Genomic DNA, 15,514 nt, shown 5'->3' on the forward strand with positions numbered 1-15,514 from the left:
CACCTTCCCTCATCAGCCTCTAGTCCTATTTTGTACCTTGCAAACCCTAATCCATCCTTGTGAGCATCTTTGATCCTTAGAGTGTATTTTTGTGTCCTTAAGGAAGAAGAAAGAAGTCGAATCAACTTGGAAGATCAAAACATCTTGGATCCAGAAGTATCTTGCCCTCAAGCATTATTTGGAGGTATAAAGTTCAGACCTAGATGCATATTTGCTTTGGATCTTGCTAGCTCTTATGTTTTTGTGCTTTTAGTCCCATAATCTTGGTGTTCATGAGTATGGATTATTGTAACCCATAAGGTCTTTCCTTTTAAGTGTTTTTAGGTACTTAAAACCATAAAAATGTGATCTTGGTCCCTTTCTTTTCTTCATGCTTGAGATATGAGGTTTTGGTTTGTGAAATAAGTTAGGATTTAGGTGTTGGACCCTTTCTAGCCTTAGAAAGTCATAAAGTTGGAAAATTTATGATTTTGAACGTTTTTGGGAACTAGATATGGGTTTTGGAAGAATTGTCTTAATAGATTAAGCACTTAATAGAAAGGAGAAGGTGGCATCCAAGTACGTTGCGCGTACCTGGTCGAGGCCCCGTTTTCTGGCCGAGAGAAGTGCACTACACTGGGCGTATTAGCTGAGTACAATGAGCGTACTCAGCCTAAGTTGACTCGTTGACTTTTTGACTTTTGACTTTTTACATTTGACTATGATTTTGACCAAGTTTGACATAGGGATATTTTGGGTATTTTGAGAAGTAGTTTGAGACTAGGTCATTGTTGTATATGTGACATATAGAGTCAGTTGTTGGAGACATGATATGTTCAACTATCTTTTCAGACTATGATGTTAGTTTTCCTTACTGTACTCATGGGTCGAAGGCACCAATGCCGACCCACAAGATTACGTTTCCTGGTATATTGGATTGACGTTATAATGATTATATGTTAGATCAGTACATCTGTATGATTACTTGTGTTCACTAAGTATGTGTTAGATTGGTAGATCTGTATGATTACCTGTGTTGCTGGTTATTGATTGTTATTGTATATGTCGACACTTTATGTTTTGTTAGGTTGAGGCAGTCCTCATTTGTGCTGAAGGCCAAGACACCCGGGGCGGTCCCGATAGACTGAAGGCTTATGAGGCGATCCAGGCCAAAATCATGGAGAGCGGTCTAGATAGTTTGTAGGCCCTGCGAGGTGATCCAGTCATACTGAAGGCTTATATATGCATGATGTATGTGTAGTGGTTGTGTGTGGTACTTTGGCGGAACTCACTAAGCTTTGTCTTACAATTTAAGTTTCATGTTTCAGGTACTTCAGATGATCAGGGGAAAGCAAATGTGTGATCGTACACATCCTTCGATGATATATTTGGGAGATTTTGTTACATTATGATTATGGGATATTTTTATTTGATACTAGGTTTTTGACTTGGGTTTTGTTTGAAGACAATGATTTTACTTTATTAAAAATGAAAAAAAAAATATCGTGATTTTGGGATGTTATAGTTTTCATATGAGTTTATGAGACTCGGTGACATTAACTAGCATGTTATCACTTTTATCTAGACCATCTGGTTTTACTACAATGTTAGCTTCTAAAGGTGTTTTAACACGTTTGCATCAAAGCATACCAAAATCATACAAAAGTTCAAGATAACATTCACAACGAGAAAAATGGGCCTCTGAGACTAAAAATTTAAAGACTGATTAATCAGCCCTCGATAATATTTAGGACTTATTTCAATGTGTTAATCATTAGAGACTAAACAAACCTATTTGTGACAACCCGAAATTTCTATTATGTACAACATATCAAGTCAATAGAAGTCAGAACAGTTACTGTTAATTTTCAGACTTTTTGGAATAAGTTTGAGTATTCTATGATTAACACTTTAGGAGATACCAGGAGAGAGGATGACCTAGGATTTATTGTGCAACAATAAACTTTCAAAACATCAAAAGTTTAGAGTTTACGACCTAAACAAGGAGTTTACGGTCGTAAACCCTAATGGGAAGTGGTATAAAAGTGACACTTAGTTATTTTTATCACTTTTCCAACTTTCAAGATCCAAATCTCAAACTCTCTCAAGTATCATCCAAAACTTTCTTCAAGATCACCACCTAGTAAGTGTTTCTAGCCCTTTCAAGTTAATATATCACTTAATCTAGTGAATTAACACACTTCTATCCATGAAATCTTTCCAAAAGGTTGAATCTTCAAGTTTCACCAATAACACACACTAGTGTTCTTGGCCTTTTGGTACCTTTCAAGCTTCTAACCAGTAAGTACTCCTACCCTAGTGTATTGTAAAGCTTGTTATACTTCCATACATCAAAGAAACACAAAGGAACACCAAGATCAAAGGTGTTTACTGTCCAAGAACTCCTTGAACCGTAAACCCTTCTTAAGGTGCCAAAATGTCCCTAGCCCTTTACTAAGCCTTGGTAACTTGCATAGATCCACTCCTTAATGTGTATAAGACTTGAAAACATGAAAATACCATAATCCATATGGATTTACGGTAGTAAACTGTAACAACGAAAATTTTCAAACAAATTTTTCATTTTAAAAATAAAGTATTTCCATTCAAACAAGGCATAAATAATGTAGGTGTCATATCAAATACAAATTGTCTAAATCCCAAGATCATAAAAACATCCTTCAGTGTGTACCGATCACGCCGGCGCCTTCCCACGGTCCTCGCTAGTACCTGAACACATACATAACAGCTGTAAGCATAAATGCTTAGTGAGTTCCCCAGTATACAACTTACGCACATACGCCTTTCCAGGCCCTGACCTTCCGGTCCTCAACACAACGCCTTCCGGCCCATAACATAATCGCCTTCCGGCCCATCACATATTGCCTTCCGGCCCACATAACATACATAGCACATATAACAAATAACTTACCACATATAACACACATATCACATATCATCTCTGACCTTCCGGTCACACAGTCAAACCCTTCCGGGTACAGTATAGTGAGAAGACTCACCTCGTGAATGCTGAAAGCTAGCAAATCCTGAAATCACTCGAGCACAATCCGTCGAGCTACAACCTCCCTATAACATCACGTGCCTCTCATTAATATTTATACCTTCTAAGTGTGACTATCCCTAAGAAGTCAGACTTAGGTCAACTCTGGTCAACGGTCAACAGTCAACGGTCAACTCGACCGGACTCGACGAGTGCCATGGCGACTCGGCGAGTCTAGACGTCCTCCAATCCTCTAAGATTCCCCTCCTACTCGTCGAGTATCCTCCTTGACCCGACGAGTTACTCCTGGAAGAATCGCGGGGCCACCCCGACTCAACTCGCCGAGTCTGAAGAACAACTCGACGAGTCCCAGTTAATCTTCAAGCTACTCGCCGAGTCTGTTCGTCGAACTCGGCGAGTCCATGCCATGCAACTGCTCAAACTGCATCATAAGGTCAGAACTGCTCCGACCATTCCTAGGTCTGGCCTTCCTAGGCTGATCCATCACGTAAAGTCCTCATTTCAGTGCTCATGATACACCCTATGATTCATAATTTACATTTTGACCTAATGCATAAGGATTACAATCCAAAACCTTCATCAATTCCCGAAATGCACAGACATGGGACATTCTGGACCTCCAAAGGTCCCAATACAGGGTTACAATCGATTAGGGGACTAGGGTAACATTCAATCTATCCACAAAAGGGTTCCATAAACCCTAATTCCATAATCACATCAACATAGCAGAGTATACTCGAATTCTTACCTGGATGATGTATTCTCTGTGTCCCCAATCCTCAGAATGTGACTCCCTTGCTGTTCCTTTAGCCAATCCCTTCTCTTCCTTGCACAACAACTCTTCTATAATCAACAATGGCCTATAATCCTTGCTCCAGATGCACACAATCGATTTAGGGTTCTTCTCAGAGGCTAAAATGAACAATGACGGCCAATAAATCCCTTTTATACGTCCTAAACCTGAACGGTTAGGGTTTTCGCTAAACAGCGTAGACTCGCCGAGTCCATATCTGGACTCGCCGAGTCCAGTCGCGAACCCGCGACCAAGTCTGCGATCCTACTCGGCGAGTCTAGGCTCCAACTCGCCGAGTCCCCTCTTAAATCACCCCAAAAACATAATTTAACAATACCTGAGATTCCGGGCTGTTACATAAACCCAAAAGGAAATGGTCTTGGGGCGTAAACACCTCAAAGGAGGGAAATGGTGCCCTAACCTCTTCCAAAGGCTTAACCATCAAGTAGAAATGCTTCAAAGAACTTGTAGAACCTAAAAACAACTTATGGTCAAAGAGTGATGAGTTTACGACCAGGTGATGGTCACAAAACTGTAAACTCCAAAGGAGTTTACCCTTGAACCCCAAACACAATAGCAAGGTCCTATAGCACTTAGATGCAATCCTTATGACTTGTAGCACTTATATAAGGTGTTTTACATGCCTTAGGATGTCTTAAATTTGTCAATTAGTGGTTTAAAGTCTAATTGGATACATATATGTGTGATTATATGTTAACTAGGATCATTGGGTGTGAACAAGTCTTCACTTAACAGCGTAGACTCGCCGAGTCCCCTCTTAAATCACCCCAAAAACATAATTTAACAATACCTGAGATTCCGGGCTGTTACAACTCTCCCCCACTAGGATTAGACTTCGCCCTCGAAGTCTCACTCTGAAAATAACTCTGGATGCTGCTCCCGCATCTCACGTTCCGGCTCCCAAGTCATTTCCGATCCCTTCCGGTGTTGCCACTGGACCAACACCAGAGGTACCTACTTGTTCCTCAGAACCTTAATCTTCCGATCCCTGATGGCCACTGGTCTCTCAGCATAATTTAGGCTCGCATCCACCTGAATATCCTCCAATGGAACCACTGCCGACTCATCGGCTATGCACTTCCTTAATTGCGACACATGAAAAGTGTCGTGGATCTGTCCCAACTCCGCTGGCAACTCCAACCGATAAGCTACCCGGCCTATCCTTGCAATCACACGAAATGGCCCAATATACCGGGGCCCCAACTTTCCCCTCTTCCTGAATCGAATCACTCCTTTCCAAGGAGAGACCTTCAGGAGAATGAAGTCGCCGACTTGAAATTCAAGCTCGGATCGGCGCCTGTCTGCATAACTCTTCTGTCGGCTCTGGGCGGTCAATAGCCTTTGTCTAACTTGCTGAATCTGCTCGGTCGTCTGAAGCACGATCTCTGTGCTGCCCATCACTCTCTGTCCCACCTCTCCCCAGCAAATGGGGGTCCGACACCTCCTACCATACAACAGCTCAAAAGGTGGCATACCAATGCTCGAATGATGGCTGTTGTTGTAGGAAAACTCTGCCAAGGGTAAATACGCATCCCCGCTACCCCCGAAGTCTAATACACATGCTCGAAGCATGTCCTCCAGCGTCTGAATCATCCGCTCGCTCTGACCGTCTGTCTGGGGATGGTATGCGGTACTAAAATGCAATTTAGTACCCAGCTCCTCATGGAATTTCTTCCAGAACCTGGAAGTGAAGCGTACATCACGGTCTGAAACAATCGAGATCGGCACTCCATGCCGAGATACCACTTCTCTCACATATATCTCCGCCAACTTCTCCGCTGAAGAACTCTCGCTGATGACAAGGAAGTGTGCACTCTTCGTCAACCTATCCACAATCACCCAAATTGCATCAACTCCCCTGGCAGTCCTCGGCAATTGGTGATGAAATCCATAGTGATCTGTTCCCACTTCCACTCGGGAATCTCCAATGGCTGTAACTTGCCATGCGGTCTCTGGTGCTCGGCCTTAACCCTACGGCAGGTCAAGCACCTCTCAACGAACCATGCAACGTCCCTCTTCATACAGGGCCACCAATACTCTTTCCTCAAATCCAAATACATCTTCGTAGCACCGGGATGGATCGAGAATTTCGATCTATGAGCCTCTTCCATCAAAGTAATACGCGTACCGCCCATGAACGGTACCCAAATCCGACCCTGAAACGTCATAAGCCCTCGTCCATCCTTAACGAACTCTGAAATTAACCCCACGACCCGCTCTTTCTTTTGCATCTCTGGTCGCACAGCCTCGGCCTGTGCCCCACGAATAGCATCCAATACTGGAGTCATCACAGTCAATCTCAAACATACATCTCGCAATGGAGTGCTCTCCGCCCTGCGGCTCAATGCATCGGCTACCACATTAGCCTTGCCTGGGTGGTACAGGATCTCACAATCATAATCCTTGACCACATCCAACCACCTCCTCTGACGCATATTTAAGTTAGGCTGATCCATCAAATACTTCAAGCTCTTATGGTCCGTGTATATCGTACATCGAACCCTATACAGGTAGTGACGCCAAATCTTGAGAGCGAACACTATTGCCCCCAACTCTAAATCATGCGTGGGATATCTCGCCTCATGAGGCTTCAGCTGCCTCGACGCATAAGCTATCACATGACCCCTCTGCATCAACACTGCACCCAGTCCTGAAATCGATGCGTCGCAATATACAACAAAATCTTCCATCCCTTCCGGGAGGGCTAATACCGGGGCTTCGCACAACCTCTGGCGAAGTGTCTCAAAGGAGGTCTGCTGCTCGGGCCCCCATGAGAATGCAACACCCTTCCGGGTCAATCTGGTGAGCGGCACTGCAATCTTGGAGAAATCCTTAATGAATCTCCGATAATACCCTGCCAACCCAAGGAAGCTCCTGATCTCAGAGGGTGACTTCGGCACCTCCCAACTCATCACCGCCTCAACCTTGGCCGGATCGACCAATATCCCTTCCTGATTAACAACATGTCCTAGAAATTGGACCTCCCGCAACCAGAAGTCACATTTGGAGAACTTTGCATAAAGCTTCTCCGACCTCAATACCTCAAGGACCTCCCTCAAATGCTCCTCATGCTGCTCTCTAGATCTCGAATACACTAGAATGTCGTCGATAAATACAATCACTGACCGATCCAACATCGGCCTGCAAACCCTGTTCATGAGATCCATGAACACAGCCGGGGCATTGGTGAGCCCGAAAGGCATCACCACAAACTCATAATGCCCATATCGCGTCCTAAACGCTTTCTTCTGGACGTCCTCATCCCGTACTCTCACCTGATGGTACCCTGACCTCAGATCGATCTTGGAAAACCAAGATGCTCCCTGCAACTGATCGAATAAATCATCGATCCTTGGTAACGGGTAACGGTTCTTGACCGTCAACTTGTTCAACTCCCGGTAATCAATGCACATCCGGTGTGAACCATCCTTCTTCTTGACGAACAGAATAGGTGCTCCCCACGGCGAGTTGCTCGGCCGAATAAATCCCTTCCCCAGCAACTCGTGGAGCTGCGAGGACAACTCTTGCATCTCTGGAGGTGCAAGACGATAAGGCACCTTATCAATAGGCGCGGCCCCCGGAACCAGATCGATACCAAACTCTACTTGCCTCACAGGGGGTACTCCCGGCAGCTCCTCGGGAAAAACATCTGGATACTCACGCACCACTGGGACCTCCTCAACTGACCTCGGTCTCTCGGAAACCTCCCGCGTATCCATCACATACGCCACAAAACCCTTATAGCCCTGCTGTAGACACTGCCTCGCCCTAGCGGCCGAACAAAAAGCTGATCCCGAACGGGTACCCTCGCCGTACACCGAAAGGACTCCCCCACTATGGTCTCGTATAGTCACCAGCTGACGCTCACAGTCGATGACAGCGCCGAATCGGCTCAACCAGTCCATGCCCATGATGACACAGACGTCACCCATCGCAATAGGAATCAGGTCAATCGGGAACTCAACCCCGAAAATCTCTAGCACGCATCCCCAAAGAACCTCCGTGGCACAAATCACTCTCTCGTCAGCTATAGAAACTCTCAAAGGTCGACTCAACGACTCACGACTAACGCTGATATGCTGACTAAAGGCTAAGGACACAAAGGACCTACTTGCACCCGAGTCAAATAACACTAAGGCAGGCACAGAGTTCACAAGGAAAGTACCTACGCATATAATAACATAAGCATAATATCTCAACTTTAAAATAAATACATGAATTACAGCATACCTGCCACAACATCGAGCGCAGCGCGGACCTCCTCCGCAGTCAGCTGAAAGGCTCTCCCACGAGCCCTCGGGGCCTCGACCTTCACCGGTCGAGTCTCAGTGGTCCTGGCAGTAGGTGCAGATCCCTGACGAAGCTGAGGGCACTCGGCCTTCCGATGGCCGGTCTGGTTGCAATGAAAGCAAACCATAAACCCCTTGGGGCACTCCCTAGCAATGTGCCCCTCCTTGCCACACTTGTAGCAAGCACCAGCTCGACACGCCCCATCGTGACCCTTGCCGCACTTTTCGCAAGTGCGGCCCTTCGGACCTCCCGTCCTCGAATCGGCGGACTTGGTCCACTTGGCTGCCGGCTGAGACTGAGCCGGCCGCCGGTCCACCTGCTGAGACTCGGCCTCCTCCCTGGCCTGGGTCTCCAACTCGATCTCACGCTTCCTGGCATTCGCCTGAAGCTCAGTAAAAGTATGATAGGTGGATTTCGACACAAACTCCCGGATATCCCTCCTCAAAACACCCAAGTACCGGCTCATTCGAGCCTGCTCTGTGGACACCAGCTCGGGGCAGAACATCGCCCTCTCATGAAACTTCCGCGTGATCGCCGCAACCGAATCAGTACCCTGCTTGAGGGTTAAGAACTCCTGAACCAATCGTTCCCTCTCCACCGGGGGAACGTACTCGTCCCTGAACATAGCAGTAAACCCCTCCCATGTCACTGCTGTAATCTCTGCCAGAGTGAAGTTTGCCGTCACGAACTTCCACCAATCCTTCGCTCCCAGACGGAGCTGGTTCAAAGCGAACCGTACCCTCAGGTGCTCCGGGCATGAACAAGTGTAGAAGCACACCTCTATATCCGCGATCCACCTCATCGCAGCAATCGGATCCTGCGTCCCATCGAACTCAGGTGGCTTCGTGTTGCTGAACTCTCGGAACAGCAACGAGTCACCCCCTTGTGGCCTGGCAGCGGCCACGGCAGCGGTAGCTGCAGCGGCTGCAGCTTCAGTCAATGCGGCGTACCACTCCTCAAACGTCTCCATCAGGGTGGTCTTAATAGACCCAAACATCTCCGGGATCTCAGCCCGGATCGCCGCAGCTACCTCCTCGTGAATCATCTGACGAATCTCCTCGTCACTCACACCGCTCGAACTCGCTCCGTGGCGTGGTCTAACCATGACGTCTCTGAAATACAACATAAAACTATCAGAGACTCCATCGAGTATAATCGCACTCGATAACGTAACCCTACTCAGTCTCCGATATCCAGGGATTCTTACTTGGGTCTCCTACTGACCCGGTGTCTTCGGTAGTACGGGCCCAATACTACCGACCACACCGCATCAGCATTCATCCCATGTCTTCCTCCCCAAACCCTAGATAGTGAGTACTCTACTTCTGTTATGCACTATCTACCCGCACACTAGCAAAGCATCTCATATCGGCAAACTTCCCTAGACTAAGGCATCACAAATCAGGCCACTCTAGTCCTATCATGAATACCTAGTCTTCTAGCATGCATAACAATTCATATCATATAATATTGTAAGGTATTTTGGGGATCTTTACCGTTCGGGCGCTGACTGATCGTACACACTGCTTCTTTCTTGCTTACCACAAATCCATTTACAAAAGTTTATGCCTTTATTTTAAAAGTTTCCTCAAATCCTCGGTTTGAGTTCAGTTACTCCCGAAGGTGCACCCGAATCCCTCAAACCAAGGCTCTGATACCAATCGTAACAACGTAAATTTTCAAACAAATTTTTCATTTTAAAAATAAAGTATTTCCATTCAAACAAGGCATAAATAATGTAGGTGTCATATCAAATACAAATTGTCTAAATCCCAAGATCATAAAAACATCCTTCAGTGTGTACCGATCACGCCGGCGCCTTCCCACGGTCCTCGCTAGTACCTGAACACATACATAACAGCTGTAAGCATAAATGCTTAGTGAGTTCCCCAGTATACAACTTACGCACATACACCTTTCCAAGCCCTGACCTTCCGGTCCTCAACACAACGCCTTCCGGCCCATAACATAATCGCTTTCCGGCCCATCACATATTGCCTTCCGGCCCACATAACATACATAGCACATATAACAAATAACTTACCACATATAGCACACATATCACATATCATCTCTGACCTTCCGGTCACACAGTCAAACCCTTCCGGGTACAGTATAGTGAGAAGACTCACCTCGTGAATGCTGAAAGCTAGCAAATCCTGAAATCACTCGAGCACAATCCGTCGAGCTACAACCTCCCTATAACATCACGTGCCTCTCATTAATATTTATACCTTCTAAGTGTGACTATCCCTAAGAAGTCAGACTTAGGTCAACTCTGGTCAACGGTCAACAGTCAACGGTCAACTCGACCGGACTCGGCGAGTGCCATGGCGACTCGGCGAGTCTAGACGTCCTCCAATCCTCTAAGATTCCCCTCCTACTCGTCGAGTATCCTCCTTGACCCGACGAGTTACTCCTGGAAGAATCGCGGGGCCACCCCGACTCAACTCGCCGAGTCTGAAGAACAACTCGACGAGTCCCAGTTAATCTTCAAGCTACTCGCCGAGTCTTTTCGTCGAACTCGGCGAGTCCATGCCATGCAACTGCTCAAACTGCATCATAAGGTCAGAACTGCTCCGACCATTCCTAGGTCTGGCCTTCCTAGGCTGATCCATCACGTAAAGTCCTCATTTCAGTGCTCATGATACACCCTATGATTCATAATTTACATTTTGACCTAAGGCATAAGGATTACAATCCAAAACCTTCATCAATTCCCGAAATGCACAGACATGGGACATTCTGGACCTCTAAAGGTCCCAATACAGGGTTACAATCGATTAGGGGACTAGGGTAACATTCAATCTATCCACAAAAGGGTTCCATAAACCCTAATTCCATAATCACATCAACATAGCAGAGTATACTCGAATTCTTACCTGGATGATGTATTCTCTGTGTCCCCAATCCTCAGAATGTGACTCCCTTGCTGTTCCTTTAGCCAATCCCTTCTCTTCCTTGCACAACAACTCTTCTATAATCAACAATGGCCTATAATCCTTGCTCCAGATGCACACAATCGATTTAGGGTTCTTCTCAGAGGCTAAAATGAACAATGACGGCCAATAAATCCCTTTTATACGTCCTAAACCTGAACGGTTAGGGTTTTCGCTAAACAGCGTAGACTCGCCGAGTCCATATCTGGACTCGCCGAGTCCAGTCGCGAACCCGCGACCAAGTCTGCGATCCTACTCGGCGAGTCTAGGCTCCAACTCGCCGAGTCCCCTCTTAAATCACCCCAAAAACATAATTTAACAATACCTGAGATTCCGGGATGTTACATAAACCCAAAAGGAAATGGTCTTGGGGCGTAAACACCTCAAAGGAGGGAAATGGTGCCCTAACCTCTTCCAAAGGCTTAACCATCAAGTAGAAATGCTTCAAAGAACTTGTAGAACCTAAAAACAACTTATGGTCAAAGAGTGATGAGTTTACGACCAGGTGATGGTCACAAAACTGTAAACTCCAAAGGGGTTTACCCTTGAACCCCAAACACAATAGCAAGGTCCTATAGCACTTAGATGCAATCCTTATGACTTGTAGCACTTATATAAGGTGTTTTACATGCCTTAGGATGTCTTAAATTTGTCAATTAGTGGTTTAAAGTCTAATTGGATACATATATGTGTGATTATATGTTAACTAGGATCATTGGGTGTGAACAAGTCTTCACTTAACACCTAGCAATCCTACATCATTCAGTTCATCCAAACCACCATCTACAGGTGAGTTCATACCCCTTAATCAATGTTTTAAATGATTTTAAATGCTTTAATGGGGGGAATACAAGTAGAAAACAGTATGTTATATAATCAATCACATGTGATTTATAACTGTGTTTTCAACCAACTGATCTCACATACTTCAAAATTTGACGCATGAAATGGTTTTCTATCTTAAAATACTTTGTTATCAAATGAATTACTTTTGAAATGTTTTAAGAAATGACATCAAGTCATTGTTATTTATTGTAAAAAAAAACTCTTAAATGTTTTACAAAACCTCTTTCAAAACCATATCTATATACTTAGCTCTTACAAAAATGTGTATTGATATGATAACATTCATTCTTTGTTCAGTTCCCACACTCTTGAGTAGTAAGGGTGTATAAATCTTCTTGGACATCAATTACCTTCTAGTAAACTATTATAAGGATAGTTTAGGGGATACAAAACATTATTCCTATTACAAGGAATTACACCAGAGTCAGTTCATTCATGAGTCTATACTAAATGCTATATGAAGAGATACACTTACCTGGATCCTCTTACATGGATACTTGTACCTAGATACTATATGATGAGATACTATTACATATTATACGTGTAGATTAGTTCTGTCTATCCTAGTACAAAAGGATACTATACGGGACTAACCATTCCGGAACCCAACTGTTAGCAACAGAGGTAATGAACATATACGGATGCCTACGGTTAATACTTATACTAGGGTACCTTTACGGGACTAACCATTCCTACACCCTGCTGCTAGCTACAGAGGACAATTAACATCTACGGATGTTCAAGGTTAATACCTTTTCGGCAGTCGCGATGTCGGGTTTATCCTAATACAAAAGGATAATACTTCTATGGCTATATTTTCCCTATTACTTTTATTTTGTGATACATTCACATAAACGATGAAGTAGACTATATATTGTAAATAGTAGTCACACGAGGGAAAAACCATCTTTGTTACTTTCAAAACATTCAGGTCTTGGTAGAAGACTACTTTTATACTAGTAGGAAATATGGATTTTTCTAGGGATTTCACACTTATATCAAATGTTTCATTCAAAGATTTACATGACATTCATAAAAGCTTTCCAAAACAGGGTAATGACACTTAAATACTTATGAATTCATCAGCTTTATGTTGATCTACACTTTCAAAATAACTTGTATTCTCATGTCACCAGTAGACAGGTACGATGACCAGGTTTTGAGAAGACGGAGCACAGATAAGACTCGTCTTTTATTTTGATTTCATATTTTGGTGTCTTATTACTATCAAAGAACACACATGTATTAAAACTTTACTTTTAATGCAATGGATGATGTTGTTTGCTTGTTTACTACTTTACATTGTTATGATACTTTACATGACGTCCTCCACCCCTGAACGTTTCCGCCGTTCTTGGTTTTGGGGTATGACACTATTGGAGACTGAAACTTAGTCCCAGTTATATTTATGCGAAATTACATTGGAGGGTAACTTATTGGAGACTGAATTTCAGTCTATGATATACATACTTAATTTTTATATTGGAGGGAAATCTATTAGGGATTGAATTCCAGTCCTTAATAGATTTGTGTTGGTTTTCATTTTTGAAGAAACTTATTAGAGACAAAATTTCAGTTTCTAATAGATTTGCACTGATTATGATTTTTGAGGGAAACTTATTAGAGACAAAATTTTAGTCTCTAATAGACATGTATTACTTTACATTCAAATGGACACTTATCATGGACTAAATTTTTTGTATGTGACACTAATTAACATGTCATGAATACCATGTATCAATGATTGATATGTTAATCACGAATACTAGTCAAAGGGATATTTATTAGGGACTAAATTGCAGTCTCCAATCAGCATGGGGACACTTATAAATAACTAAATTATAGTATCTAATATTATCAGTGAGTTCTTGATACCATAAATCAAAGACTGATGAATATGTCCCATATACTATTTAGAACAACACTTCTCATGGATTGAATTTCAGTTTCCTATAGACACACATCATCTTATATTTCGAGTGACACTAATTAGAGATTAAACTTTAGCACGTGAAAGATTGAGACTGATTAATGAGTCACACATGTTGTATATTAAATATTGATGAGCTTTAGTCTCTGGTAGATATGTATCCTATTTGCATGGACACTTATCGATAATCGAATATAAGTTTCTTATAGACATGCAACATATTAGACACACAGCCACCACCACCCTGTTGCCGCCACCACAACCACCTTAAACTAGACATGTCAATGGGTCGGGTATTGATCATTGTCGATCCGCTCCACTTATGACCCGCCCCATTTAATATATATATATATATATATATATATATATATATATATATATATATATATATATATATATTAGTTTATAACCCGTGGGAACCACGGTTATAAAACTAATGAAACTTTTATAGTAAAAACTAAAAATTATTAATAAGTTAATTTAAATAAATTATTAATTTAAAAGATATTTTTTATTAGTTATGTGAAATTATAATCATTGATTCAAATAAATATATAAAATTAATTTTTAATATATATTAAATATTTTTTATTTGTGAATTAATGAAAACAATAATTTAAAATTTGAAATAGAATGACATTAATGAGGAGGTCTAATAAATTTAAAATGAAAAACTAATAGATTGACAAGTGGCAACACATTAATTAAAATGTTTAATATGATGACACATGACAAAAAAGCTACTCTTTTATTAGTATACTAGTTTATAACCCGTGAAAACCACGGTTACAAAATTAATTAAATATTCATGGTAAAATGTCTAATATTATGACACTTGGCAAAATAAATATCTTTTATTAGTATATATATATATATATATATATATATATATATATATATATATATATATATATATATATATATGACACAACAAAATATACAACTCGATGTAAAATGTGATTTTTATTGTATTAGACTTTGAGTATTAATTAGAGTAAATTACACGAATAGTCCTTATGGTTTAGAGTAATTTGCGTGTTTGGTCCTTAACCTATTTTTTTTTTAACTCGGAAGGTCCCTACTATTTGTTTTTGTTACGCCCTTGGTCCTGTCTTCCCTAAAAAGACAATTTTGCCCTTGATTTTTTGATTAATTTAAATAAACACCCCCAATCTCATCCCCTCACCTTACCTTAAATACCCCACTATTTTTCTCGTATTTAACTAATAGTCTTTTTAGGTAAGATAGAGACCAAACGTGTAACAAAAACAACAGTAGGGACCAAGCGCGTAACAAAAACAAATAGTAGGGACATTCAGAGTTAAAAAAATAAGTTAGGGACCAAGCATGCATATTACCCCAAATCATAAGGACCATTCCTGTAATTTACTCTATTATTTGATGTACATCTTGTTTAAGTAGACATTTTATCCTTTTGAGAAATATTACTTTGTGGAACACATAAAAATTACAAAAAATTAATGTTATAAAAGGGTCGGGTTAATGGGTCGGATATTCGTTGATTCGATGGATACAGGTATGGATTCGACTATTCAAGATCATGAAGGTTATTGGAGCGGGGTGGGTCATATTTTGATTTTTTTAAACGGGTTTGGATTAATGGTGATTCGTCCCAAACCCGCTCCATTGACAGGTCTACCTCCAACCCCTCTACCAACACCACCATTGCCGTC

This window comes from Lactuca serriola, chromosome 9 (assembly GCF_051521515.1).
Source record: "Lactuca serriola cultivar US96UC23 chromosome 9, Lser_US96UC23_V15, whole genome shotgun sequence".
NCBI classification, from domain to species: Eukaryota; Viridiplantae; Streptophyta; class Magnoliopsida; order Asterales; family Asteraceae; genus Lactuca; species Lactuca serriola.